We start from the raw sequence: 12,648 nt of genomic DNA on the forward strand, positions 1-12,648 counted from the left end.
GTTAGGAATATTTTGGTACCCATTTTTGGATTCAACTTTTTAAACTACATCAAATGGCTATTTCACTTTTTTTTAATTACGTACAGGGAAGCCCAAAAAGGGGGGTTTGTCAGGCCCCAGTGAAGTCCCTGTACATGTTTGCCTACGTAAAAGTTTAGAAAAATGTAAACTTTGTCGTATCAAGTTTTAATTTTGCTTCTAAGTCCGGTCAATTTTTGCTTGTTTTAGATTTTCATTATTACTGGAAGTACCATTACGATACATTTCTTGAAGCGAATTTGTCCGTGTTGTGTGATTATCAAAACCAATATTCAAGTTAGATTATTCGGTTAGATTGTTGCTTAGAACGACATTCTAAGCTTGATTTCACCAATTCAAGGTTTGTAAATGTACTATCTGGTACTGGTACTGTACTGTCTAATGTAAATCTGGTTTTGTCAGTTAACAAAAGCTAGATTGCTTAAAAATTGTCTGTTTTATGCTTATTGTGTCCAAAAAGTTAATTTTTGATTCAAATTCCAGACTGGATCTGTTTAAAGAGTTTAAACTGGTTAGAAGCGACATTCTAAGCCTGTTTTGACAAATTGGAGGTTCTCTGTATAATCTTATGAAAGTGTGGGACAGGACTAGTTTTAAAGCTTCCGAGAAAAAAATCATTTAATTTCTCAATCATCCTGACAATTTGAAAACGACATTCAAAATCTTCCTGACCTTCGTTTAGTGTCTATATTTGACCATCCCGTATATAAGGGTCCCCACAGGTAGGATCAGCACGGCACATAAATAGGCACCCTCAAAACAATCCATACAGGTTGTATTATAGATTCAGGGGCAGCCCGATGCGCAAAGTCTGCGAGACAGACAAGGACGTCCTGCTGTCCGGACGTGGTAAGGACAAGGACAGTGACGGACGTCCCCGTGATATGCCCACAAGTTTCAGTTGGGATTGAATCGTGAGGGTGGTCCAAACTTTTAACGCTTTTCGTTACGGGGAAAAAAATTACGCGAGTTATCGTCGATGGTGATTTTTTAAATTGAGTGACAAACGGGAGTGATTTTTTTTATATTGGATTTACATTTATATTGACTGGTTGCTTGTTGTCAGGATATTTGGGAAATAGCGTAGGTAAAATGCTTGATTTTGTACAGTTACGGAGACACCCACTTGTTGGATATCTATTGTGCTTTGAGGGGTTTTAATCATTTTTTTGAGGTGTAAAGGTAAAAATTGAATATTTACTGGTTGAAACTTGAAAGATGCTTACCTAATAACCACAAATTGGTGTAAAAAGTTAAAACTTAGATTGCGCAGAAGCGAATTAATTAAAAAGTATCTTAAATTCAAATACTAATTTGCTTCTATTATTTTTTTTTCATCAAAAGAACCTTCACTACCTAAATTTTTTTTTTACCAATTCGATATTATTGTACTTCACTTGTAAAATAATAATTAATTAAACTCTATAGTATAATAAATCAAAAATCTTTTAGTATCTAGTTTAAATTGATGCACCGGGTGATAAACAATATTTGACTCTATACAGCACCCCAAACTTTAGGTTACTGAAAATTTAATGGAAGTAAATACAATGTTGATGTTAAGTTAGTTAAAAACTAGTAAAACGTGAAAGAAAAACCCGTATAGAATGCCAAAATGCTGCACACTATTAACAATCCATAGAAGAAAGATATTTCTATTTTTTGAAAAACATGTAAAATTTTAATAAAACTTAAAATATCTCCAAAACTACTGATTTCCTTTGTCTGAAAGTTTGCGTATTGTTATCCGCAAGTATACAGGGTCAGTCACAAAGTATATACCATTTTTCTTAATTCAAACCTAACACCCTGTATATTATTTCAGATTTTAAGAGTACCTACTCATAAAAACCAATTCACTAATGCGCTGTTATTTACTCTAACAATACTCAAACTTTTCGAGATATTTGCAATATTTCAGACTTTTTTGGCATCCTGTATACAACCCACAGAAGCATCCTATGCCGTAAAACAAAAAGTTCCAAAATACTTGTAAATACTCTAAAATGGCCGAAATAATCGACAACTTTGTATAACAAACTGTATTCATAGCACTTTAAAAAATTGATCAAACATTGATTTCCTACAAAAACCACAACATTTCTGTTCTTTAAAATTTTTTTCATTGTTTTTTTAAAAACCAAGTCAAAAATAAAAATGTTGTTTAATATGATTACCTTCAGAAACGTCTTATGACAAAAAACAGCAAAGTTTGTAAAAAATAAAAAGTTCGTGAAACCCTGCGGTGTCCAAAATGCAAAATTCAAAATTGTCGACCATTGGATAACTAAAATTGAAGGGTTTAAAAGTAAATGTATAAATGTTTGGTTTATCAATTTAGTAAATCAGATTATTTAAACATAATCTTTCTCAATTTAACCTAAAAACAATAAAATATGCATGGGTTTAGATGATGAAGAATTTAGAAATACTGCATAATTTGATTAATTTATACTCTCCTTATAGAATTTGTTAATTTTGTAGATATTTGGGTAACTGCTCAAAAAAATTGGTTAACAAGAAAAAGTTCAACTTGCAACGTGTATTAAACGAGAACAACTGATTTATTTAACTTGCTATCCGCAAATATTCTCGTTAATTCACTGAATTTATATTTTTTTAGTAAAAATATCTAAAAAGTTTAGCCAAAAATGATGGTTAACTTAACAAATCAGTGCATTTAAATCCTTAACTCCTTTGGTACTGCTTACGCCATTTTTAATTTTACAAAAAAGTAGTAGTAAAGAATAGCAAGTTTCTTGACTATTATTTCGGTATACGTAAGAGATATTCCAAGTCCCCCGAAAAGTCAATTTTTGTTTGAAATATTATGTTTCTTACTAATTTTGCATTTTAATTAATTATGACATGAGTAGATTGCTTAGATTTTTCTCAAATAAAATTATAAAAACATCATTAAATTCGCTTTTATGATTTGGTACTTTTGACACTGTTACAGTTACTCTTTAGTCTGCAATTTTACATTCACAGCAGACTAAAGAGTAATTTTTCAGGCCACGTCACCCAATTTAGCAAATGAATAATACTTGCCCCCGACTATTCAGCCCCTAATCTTCAATCCAAAGTCTGTTTGCAAAACTTTTTTAAATCATTGCCTTTTACCACGCGAACTTTTGTCCGAAAAGTTGCCGGAAAACGTGTTTGTTCTGAATAATTCGATTCTGAGCGTAAAAATCCGAAAATAGATTGTTCACGGACGTGCTTTAGTGTTTTGAACACACACACTTTACTGCTTTTATGCAGGAAACATTAAGCTGTAGGATTTTTTCGTTTTAGACGGTGGAGCTGTTTTTTCGGCTTCAATTGAGTAATAAAACACCGCAAACGTTTCCTTTTTTTTTCCGTGGGAGTAACGGTTCGGTTCTTGAAAGCTCTGGAGGCAATTTTTCAAAGAAAAACAAGGAAAATGTTTTTATTGTAGACAGGCTCAATGTCTGAAATAACTGGGGAGTTTCTGATTTAATTGCCGCTTGTTTGTCGTATAGAATTTTTTATATACAAAGTGATCAAAAAATTGATACACAAGTGATGGTTACATTAATTGCTATGTTAAGTAACAAATTAAAATTTTAATTTTGATTTAAAGTTAGAGTAAATTACCCCTTTTAATTTACCCTTTTACTGGAGTTCAAAAGTTTCATAAAAACCTTATGCAAAGTTGAATGTTCTACAATCCGAGGTAGTGTAATCCTAAATATTATACCCTGTAGCCCTTTTTAAAGCTGCCTTTGTGCATTATACAAATGCAGCATACTTGTATGAAACATATTCCAGGTTTAACTGGAAAAGCCAAAGGATCACTTTGTTGCCTGAGCTTACGTGAAGATACTGCAAAAACAATTTTCTTCTTTATAGTGGCAAGACTAGGATATTAAATTTTGTTAAAACTAACTGTTCCTGAATCGCTTCATTAAGTAACACCAAAATAATTTTGCATAATTCTCGACTTCTTGACACACATTTTGTGATTTATGCCGGCGAAAAGTTATTCGCGTATTGTGCTCGCTTATTCTCCACAAAACCAAGTTAAAACTTTCTTGTTCTCTGAATTGTGGGCTGTTCAAGCAGATAGGCAAAGGAAAAAGGGCCCTGAAGTGCATTACTGGAATTGGGTCGCTGTTTATACAACGTTACTCGCAATAAATTAGTCATTGTTGTATTCAATGTTGCCAGGTCTACCGTTTTTGTGGTTCTTCTACCGTTTTCCTGTTTTTATTTTTGTATTCAATCTACCGTTTTTAACAGGGAATTTAAATTTTCACACCGCTTTTCTCCCTGGTTATATTCATTTTTGTAATGTTTTTTCAGGTTATTGGATAGGAAATTTAATGAGGATTCGAAAAATGTGCTAACAGTTTTTTTCTTATTTCAAGTGGAGTTTACCAGCGATTGTGTCCTTTGAATAGGAAATTTAATGGGAATTCCAAAAAAGTGCTTAGAACTGTCATTTTCACACTCCAATTGGGTTTTACAGGCAATTTTATCCCTGACTGTCTTTTCAAACCGTGTTTGAAGTCAAAATTTGTCAGTTCAGGCTTTCACACCGTTTTTCTACCTGACTGTATTTTTGTAGTGTTTTTCTGGGTTATTGAATAGGAAATTTAATGAGGATTTTAAAAAAGTGCTTAGAAATGTCATTTTCTCACTCCAAGTGGGTTTTACAGACAATTTTATTTCTAACTGCTTTTTCAAACCGTGTTTGAAGTCAAAATTTGAGAGTTCAGATTTTGACACCGCTTTTCTACCTGACTGTACAAATTTTTGAAGTGTTTTTTCAGGTTATTCAATAGGAAATTTAATGAGGATTCCAAAAAAGTGCTTAGAACTGTAATTTTCAAACTCTAAGTGGGTTTTACAGGCAATTTTATCCCTGACTGCCTTTTCTAACCGTTTGAAGTCAAAATTTGGTAGTTCAGACTTTGACACCGCATTTTGTAGAATTTTTTCGGGTTATTGAATAGGAAATTTAATGAGGATGCCAAAAAAGTGCTTAGAACTGTTATTTTCAAACTCTAAGTGGGTTTTACAGGCAATTTTATCCCTGACTGCTTTTTCAAACCGTGTTTGAAGTCAAAATTTGTCAGCAGACTTTGACACCGCTTTTCTACCTGACTGTACCAATTTTTGTAGTATTTTTCCAGGTTATTGAATAGGAAATTTAATGAGGATTCCAAAGTGCTTACAACTGTCATTTTCTCACTCCAAGTGGGTTTTACAGGCAATTTTATCGCTGACTGCCTTTTCAAACCGTGTTTGAATTCAAAATTTGGTAGTTCAGACTTTGACACCGCTTTTCTACCTGACTGGACCAATTTTTGAAGTGTTTTTTTCAGGTTATTCAATAGGAAATTTAATGAGGATTCCAAAAAAGTGCTTAGAACTGTAATTTTCTCACTTCAAGTGGGTTTTACAGGCAATTTTATCGCTGACTGCCTTTTCAAACCGTGTTTGAAGTCAAAATTTGTCAGCAAACTTTGACACCGCTTTTCTACCTGACTGTACCAATTTTTGTAGTATTTTTTTGGGTTATTGAATAGGAAATTTAATGAGGATTCCAAAAAAGTGCTTAGAACTGTTATTTTCACACACCAAGTGGGTTTTACAGGCAATTTTATCCCTGACTGTCTTTTCAAACCGTGTTTGAAGTCAAAATTTGGCAGTTCAGATTTTGACGCCGCTTTTTTACCTGATTGTACCAATTTTTGAAGTGTTTTTTCGGGTTATTGAATAGGAAATCTAATTAGGATTCCAAAAATGTGCTTAAAACAGATTGTCATTTTCTGTGGGTCACGTGACTGCCTAAATTATCCTCTAATACCAAATTTGTCTAAAATATGCAGGAATTAAAGTTTAACACAGTTAACAAAACGAGACATGTTTATCAGGTGACCGTTTAGCTAAATAGTGTACTAAAACCACGTGATAATTGTCACTAACGTCAAACTGTGCTAGAAGGTTTTCTTAGAAAAGTTTTCTTGTAGTATTTGATATAAAAACGTGTTTCTGAGATTTATGACAGATATTTTGACTGTTATTTTCACGTGACTGCCTGGCTAAATTATCTTCTAAAACCACGTGATATCTGTCACGAATGTTAAAACTTTGTAATTTTGAAGTATATGGTTAAAATGTTTTGCAATTATCTAAAAAACATAATAATGTAAAATAAATTTTGTTTTTCTTATGTAAATTATTTATTTTTTCATATACCGTTATCTACCGTTTTTTGACTGATTAATCTACCGCTATTAAATATTTTGACTTGTGTGTTTAGTTAATGTAATCTAAAATCTATTGAAAAACTACTTACTTTACAACTTTGGCTTTTCTTACCTTTAAAGACTATTATTTAGGTTAGTAGGAAGAATAAGTTGAATGGCTTTTTCTTTAAGATCTTTAAAATGTAGTTAAATGTTTCTTACTACTACTGGGAAAATAAAACTAGTTGAACAGGTTTTGAGTATTATTTTTACACAGAAAACTCGTTTTTTTGTGTTAAATCGTTTTTGATTAAGTTGTAAAACGTGATTGAGCGTTTAGTCAAGTGACATAATGAATGATCAATACTTGCTGTACTGGTATTATTTAAAATTTTCATAAACATAATAATAAAACTCTGTAAAAGGCCCTCAAGTCCAAAGAGCTCCATTAATAGCCAGGTTAACCTTTACAGTACACTTTACTTCGATCGATAATGTCATGAACTAAACCCATTTGTGAATGAAATGTTAAACCTGTTGCCCATCAAGGTATAGTTTATTCAAGTGTCCGGTAACCGAATAATTTAATCCACTGCATTATCCGTTATTAGATATGCACTTTAAATAGTTATGTTAATCCATTTTAACTTACCATCACGTATTTTGAAATAATTTCTAACCAGGGTTTCCCTGCAACAAGTGAAAACGTGGTTCTGCTATCAATGTCCAACATATGATTAATAATGTAATCCGTCCTTATTCCCTTTGAAGGTCTGCTCTATTTTTTGCTGCAAAAGCTTATTCAACATGGGTGTTTTATTTACGCTATTCACGGTCGAACCTGTAGACGCTTCCCGTTTGGATAGTTAATGATTTTGAATAAATCATTCGTGAAGGAACTAGGCGGCGCTTTCTTTACGTAATGGGAAATAATTCACCGAAGACGATCCTGAAACGCGATGGTTATTTACAATAATTTAAAGTGGAAATTTTGAATTACCCTTAAAACTGGATGATTGAAAGAGGAGACTAGTTGCTCGAGCATCCCAATTTTTATGAACCAATATGAAACGTGAAATTTTTTTTAAAAGACTGTATCATATATGGGCTATTTGGAAAACGTAAACCTCCCTTAACTTGTATTATTTTATGAGCAACTGAAAGTTGCAGAAATTCCGACTAATGTCTGTCCTTATATTTATGAACCAATCTAATTATATTATTCGAAATTTTTTTGTATATTAGAGGTATATTTTTTAGTAAACACATTTCAGTTTGTAACAATATACAGGGTGGTTCAGTTTTAAATGTCAATAATTCACCAATCCATAGCCAATTAAAAAATAAGTTGACATTCATTATGTCATTTTCCTGAAAAGTGCTTCCTAAGGAAAATACAGTCCTTCAAATTTCTGTTTAAAAAATCGTTTTTTTTTGTCATAACTGTCAGACCGTTGGAGCAATATTGATCAAATTTGGACACTTTATTACACGTTATTACGGTCAAAGACCCAAAACTAACCCAACCCAACTTAAAAATTGTCTTGGAAACGAAAAATTCACTTAAGAAGTTTAAAAAATATTATTTTAGCCAGTTTTCATAATGCTTTAGTGCATTATGAAAACTAAGGCTGTTTTCAGTGCCTCGAATCGAGTTTCAAGACTATCTTTACAAAGTTTTTGACTTATCAGGCCTAAAAGCCACTTTGTCCACTGACCATAATCTTGAAAATGTTATTTCAAGCTTCTTCACTATTAAATTGACTTCTACACTCATAGGTGCAATAAATTGTAGCATCTCTAAGAAATTCAGACTGTTTTTAGTGCTTTTTAAGACTGAAAAATCGAGTTTAAGACTATTTCCAAAAGTCAAGTTTCTTCAGTAATAAAAGTAAAAAATGTTGGTACCAAATGCTACAATAATAGTCTTGAGAACTAATATTTAGAAATAAAATAGTCCGAAAATTTAATTTAATTCTAGACTTGTTGTCCAGTCCAGAAAATTGAGTTGTACACCAATTAAAGTCTTGAAAATATACTTTTGGACTCTCTTTAGCCCTAGTAAAGTCAGTTCTAGCATTAAAAGTCAACTTTTATATTATTTTTAGTAGTAAAAAATGAGTTTCATGCACAATACAATCTTTGTCTTGATTTCCGGACTTTTTCTAGTTCTTGAATGCCAGTTTTAGACACTCAAGCAGGATGGCAGTCTGAGAAAGCGAATCATAAGACCATTCCTAGTAGTAAAAAAGTTTTTAGACTATTCAGTACAAATTTGGACTTTCAGAAGTCTTGGATGTTCAGTTTTAAACTATAAAACGTTTTTTTAAATTGAAATTTGAAGGACTGTATCTTCCTTAGGGAACCTTTTTCAGAAAAATGACATAATGCAAGTCAACTTATTTTTTGATTGGCTATCAAATGGTGAATTATTGACACTAAAAACTGGACCGGACTGGACTGGACTGTATTGCATCACCCTGTAACCGAATTAGAATCAGTCTTTATTATTTAATAACTCTATATGACACAAGGTCGGTTAAAAGGGAAAAAGCTGATATTTTTGGAGCTTTTGAATGAGTCTACTACAAGGTTGCCAAATCTTTCTTACAGCTAATGTTAGATGGTATATTCATTTACTTGTCAATTTTTTTGTTATTTTAAAAGTTTCGTAATACGTATTTGTAGTTTTACGTATTCATATATTACCTTTTTCTCATTATATTAAAAATGAGGTGGCAACATTGAAACTAAAATCATTTTCGTGCAATACATCATAAAACTGCAAACCTCTATCCAGGCCCGTATTAAGAAACCTGCAATTGAAATTTGGAAAACTAGAATGCAAATGGCAACACTGCAAACTGTAATCAGGATTTTCCATTTAACCTACCTGTTTCCAAGATCGTAATAACTAAATAATGTCCGGATTTAGGGTGTTTTGACCACATTTCTCGGCTAGATAGGACAAAAACTAGTATACATGTCTAGAGGTAGATTTTTGTATTTATTTTTATATTTTACGTTTCGAGGCTGACTGGCCTTTCAAACTATAAAAAGATGACAAAAAAATGAGAAACAAGGTACATTTGAAAATAAAATTTATACAAAGAATTGTAAAAACCTCTATTTAAACCCCAATAATTACAATTTTATAAGACAACAAAACAACCACATACAAGTTGATGTTAACATCAGATAACCGTCTGATTATGCCTAAGGGCACCGAAACTCTGGTGGTATAATAAAACATTATTAATTAACGTCAAGGGACAACAAAAAAATTAAACAGTTTATTCCAGTATATTATCATTCATGTGATTCGTAGTTATTACATAAATGAGAAACTGTGGTACAGAGTGAAACACTGTTTATATCAAGAAAAGTGTATTATAAGTTTGAGTTGTAGGCTTCCTAAAAAATGTGTATTATAATTAAAATTACAAAATCACAGATTGCTGACAAGGAAAAAACAACGATGGGAACGACTACATTTACGTTGTAGAACAACAAAATAAACTACAACTCGCATTAGTAAAATGAAATCAATAACGCTATTTAATTAATGACAGACAGAAATGGCAACAGGTTGAGGCGTGGAGATCTAGAATTGGCCTAGTTTTATTACGACTATCGATCTTGAGGGTACACGAGTGTAGTTTCGGTTTGATATTAGAGTGGCATGGTCAAAACTGTACTAGCTAATAATTAGATCAATTATTTAAAACGATCAAATATTACCATACCTTCTAGTTAAGTCATTATTACGTTGACGGGTGTCAGGCAATTGAAAGTCGAAAAGCCTTGAACGTAGTTAAATATTTATTAAATGCTAAACGAATTTATGGTTAAGAGTGCCAATCAAAATGCTAAGTAATATTCTATTTGAAATTCCAAGTTAATTAATGACAGAATGGTTTTTGCAAGCTTTTTGTACCTCAAAAGCTCTATTTTTGTAAAGCAAACTACATAGAGACACACCTTGTGGTAAAAAAATTCAATCAAATAGAGTACTTTAAAATGGGTAATACTGCTAACGTTACGATAATCATCAATCATTGTTTCTTTTTTTCGTTAATCGTTTATAAAAGTTCAGGAAAATAAATTGATTTTAAGTTAGAATCCTTGATCGTGAGTATTGGACTTATATTAAACATAATTGAGGGTGGTATGATACACCGTTTATCTTTTTTTACATCTAAATGATATTCTTGTGATTTTAGACTGTCAAAATAATATTATAATACGAAAGGTTAAATACATTCAATCGAGTTGAGGTAAGAAATTAAATCCTGTAGGAAGGCAAGCGATATATAAATTTCGAGAACTCGCATAAACATCACTTCAACGTGGCGTTACATTTGGAATGGATCCAAGTTTGAAGCCTACACCTCGACGGGCTCATATATTTTATCGGAATTTGATAACTATATATCTATAAATCTTGCGAATGACTAAAGTTCTCGTGCACAATAATTTACTGTCTTTGGAGAGTTGTTTTTGGACCCTTCGATTATTAATCTTTCCGCCAAAACTTTTTGCTCACGCCACACCAACGGTAATAAATAACTTTCTTAATTTCATTTAGTACAGTGATCTTTCAAAGCAGTTTACTTTAGTTTAACACCAGCAGCTTCAGATTTAACCAGTTGATTAAATAATAAAATTTTGAATTATTCCAAATCTGCAACACCAAGAACCAGGATTTGAAATGATGTTATTTCAAATACTTTTAACCACTTAACTTTAGATGCTAAAAAAGTGTATTTTTTTTTATTTGAGTACTTAATTCAGAAATTTTAAATTGTCAAGTAGTGTCCAGGCTTTCTAACAAAACTGGTAAAATTTTGTTTTGTAACCTGTTAGAAACAAAATAAAAAAAAAGCCTTAAACCCCAATGTTTTGTTGTGTTAAATTAACATCATGGTTCGGATCGTAACAGATTACTTTAAATAAGACAGCATTTCCTGAATTGTGAATTAATTAGGCTGGTGTACAGTGGGTATTTATGATTGGTAAAAAAAGTGCTGCAATTTACGCAAATACTGCACATGTAGAGCAAATCCAAAAATTTAGACAACTTGTGGCAACTTTATTTTAGCAGATAGACAAACTGTTAATACAAAAGTTACTGGGCTTCTCCTAAATCACCAACAAATCTTATTAAATAAAATAATAAACCATGGCAAAAGTGAAAAAAATACAAAGTTGATAAATGTTTAATAGAACACCCTGTATATTTTCTGATAAGTTGGTAGATATTTTTGTTCTGATTCTAAAAATAAATAATAAAGTGGCATTTGGTTTAGCAGTTTTCGAATTATTGGCACTTAAAGATTGTGATTTTGTTTTAAAATTATAGTTAAATTTGGATGATTTTAAGGTTAAAGGCGACATTTTTCTGGTCACATGAACTTTCTTAATTTCATTTAGTACAGTGATCTTTCAAAGTAGTTTACTCTGGTTAAACACCAGCAGCTTCAGATTTAACCAGTTGATTAAATAATAAAATTTTGAATTTAAAAATATTCCAAATCTACAACACTAAGAACCAGGATTTGAAATGATGGTGCAGTTATTTCAAATACTTTTAACCACTTAACTTTAGATGCTAAAAAAGTGTATTTTTTTTTATTCGAGTACTTAATTTACAAATTTTAAATTGTCAAGTAGTGTCCAGGCTTTCTAACAAAACTGGTAGAGATCATAAAAGATTACTTTAAATAAGACAGCAGTTCTTGAATTGTGAATTAATTAGACCGGTGTACAATGGGTATTTGTGATTGGTAAAAAAAGTGCTGTAATTTACGCAAATACTGCACATGTGGAGCAAATCCAAAAATTTAGACAACTTGTGGCAACTTTATTTTAGCAGATAGACAAACTGTTAATACAAAAGTTACTGGGCTTCTCCTAAATCACCAAAAAATCTTATTAAATAAAATAATAAAAGTGAAAAAAATACAAAGTTGATAAACGTTTAATAGAACACCCTGTATATTTTCTGATAAGTTGGTAGATTTTTTTCTTCTGAATCTAAAAATAAATAATAAATTGGCATTTGGTTTAGCAGTTTTTAAATTATTAGCACTTAAACATTGTGATTTTTGAGATTGTGATTTTGGTTTAAAATTATAGTTAAATTTGGATGATTTTAAGGTTAAAGGCGACATTTTTCTGGTCACATGACTGTTGTGCACAAGCTTGAACTTTACAGTGTTGCCAGCTGCTAATTTATATTGTCTCCAACACACGAGACGTGCTTTTGAAATTGCAGTTTTCCCAGCTGTTTAAATATAATTTTAAAACTTTTTTTAGTTAAAAGACGACATTTTTCGGGTCACATGACTGTTGTTGACTAGTTTAGACTACATTTTGGTCAGCTACA

General features: G+C 31.5%; 1 protein-coding gene across 2 annotated transcripts in view; it reads left to right on the top strand.

Annotated features, from left to right (window-relative positions):
• The first annotated feature begins 821 nt into the window (after nucleotides 1-821).
• LOC145740056 (uncharacterized) overlaps nucleotides 822-12,648 on the top strand; it is a 121,677-nt gene continuing 109,850 nt past the window's right edge. The window contains exon 1 of one of the 2 annotated variants that reach the window (XM_081995388.1): nucleotides 822-1,126. The gene's annotated coding sequence lies outside the window, so the exon portion shown is untranslated. The remainder of the gene's footprint in view (nucleotides 1,127-12,648) is intronic. The other variant, XM_081995387.1, reaches the window with a different exon arrangement.

The sequence above is a fragment of the Ips typographus genome, linkage group LG1, assembly GCF_016097725.1.
Source record: "Ips typographus isolate SLU linkage group LG1, UJ_Ityp_2.0, whole genome shotgun sequence".
In the NCBI taxonomy this organism is placed as follows: Eukaryota; Metazoa; Arthropoda; class Insecta; order Coleoptera; family Curculionidae; genus Ips; species Ips typographus.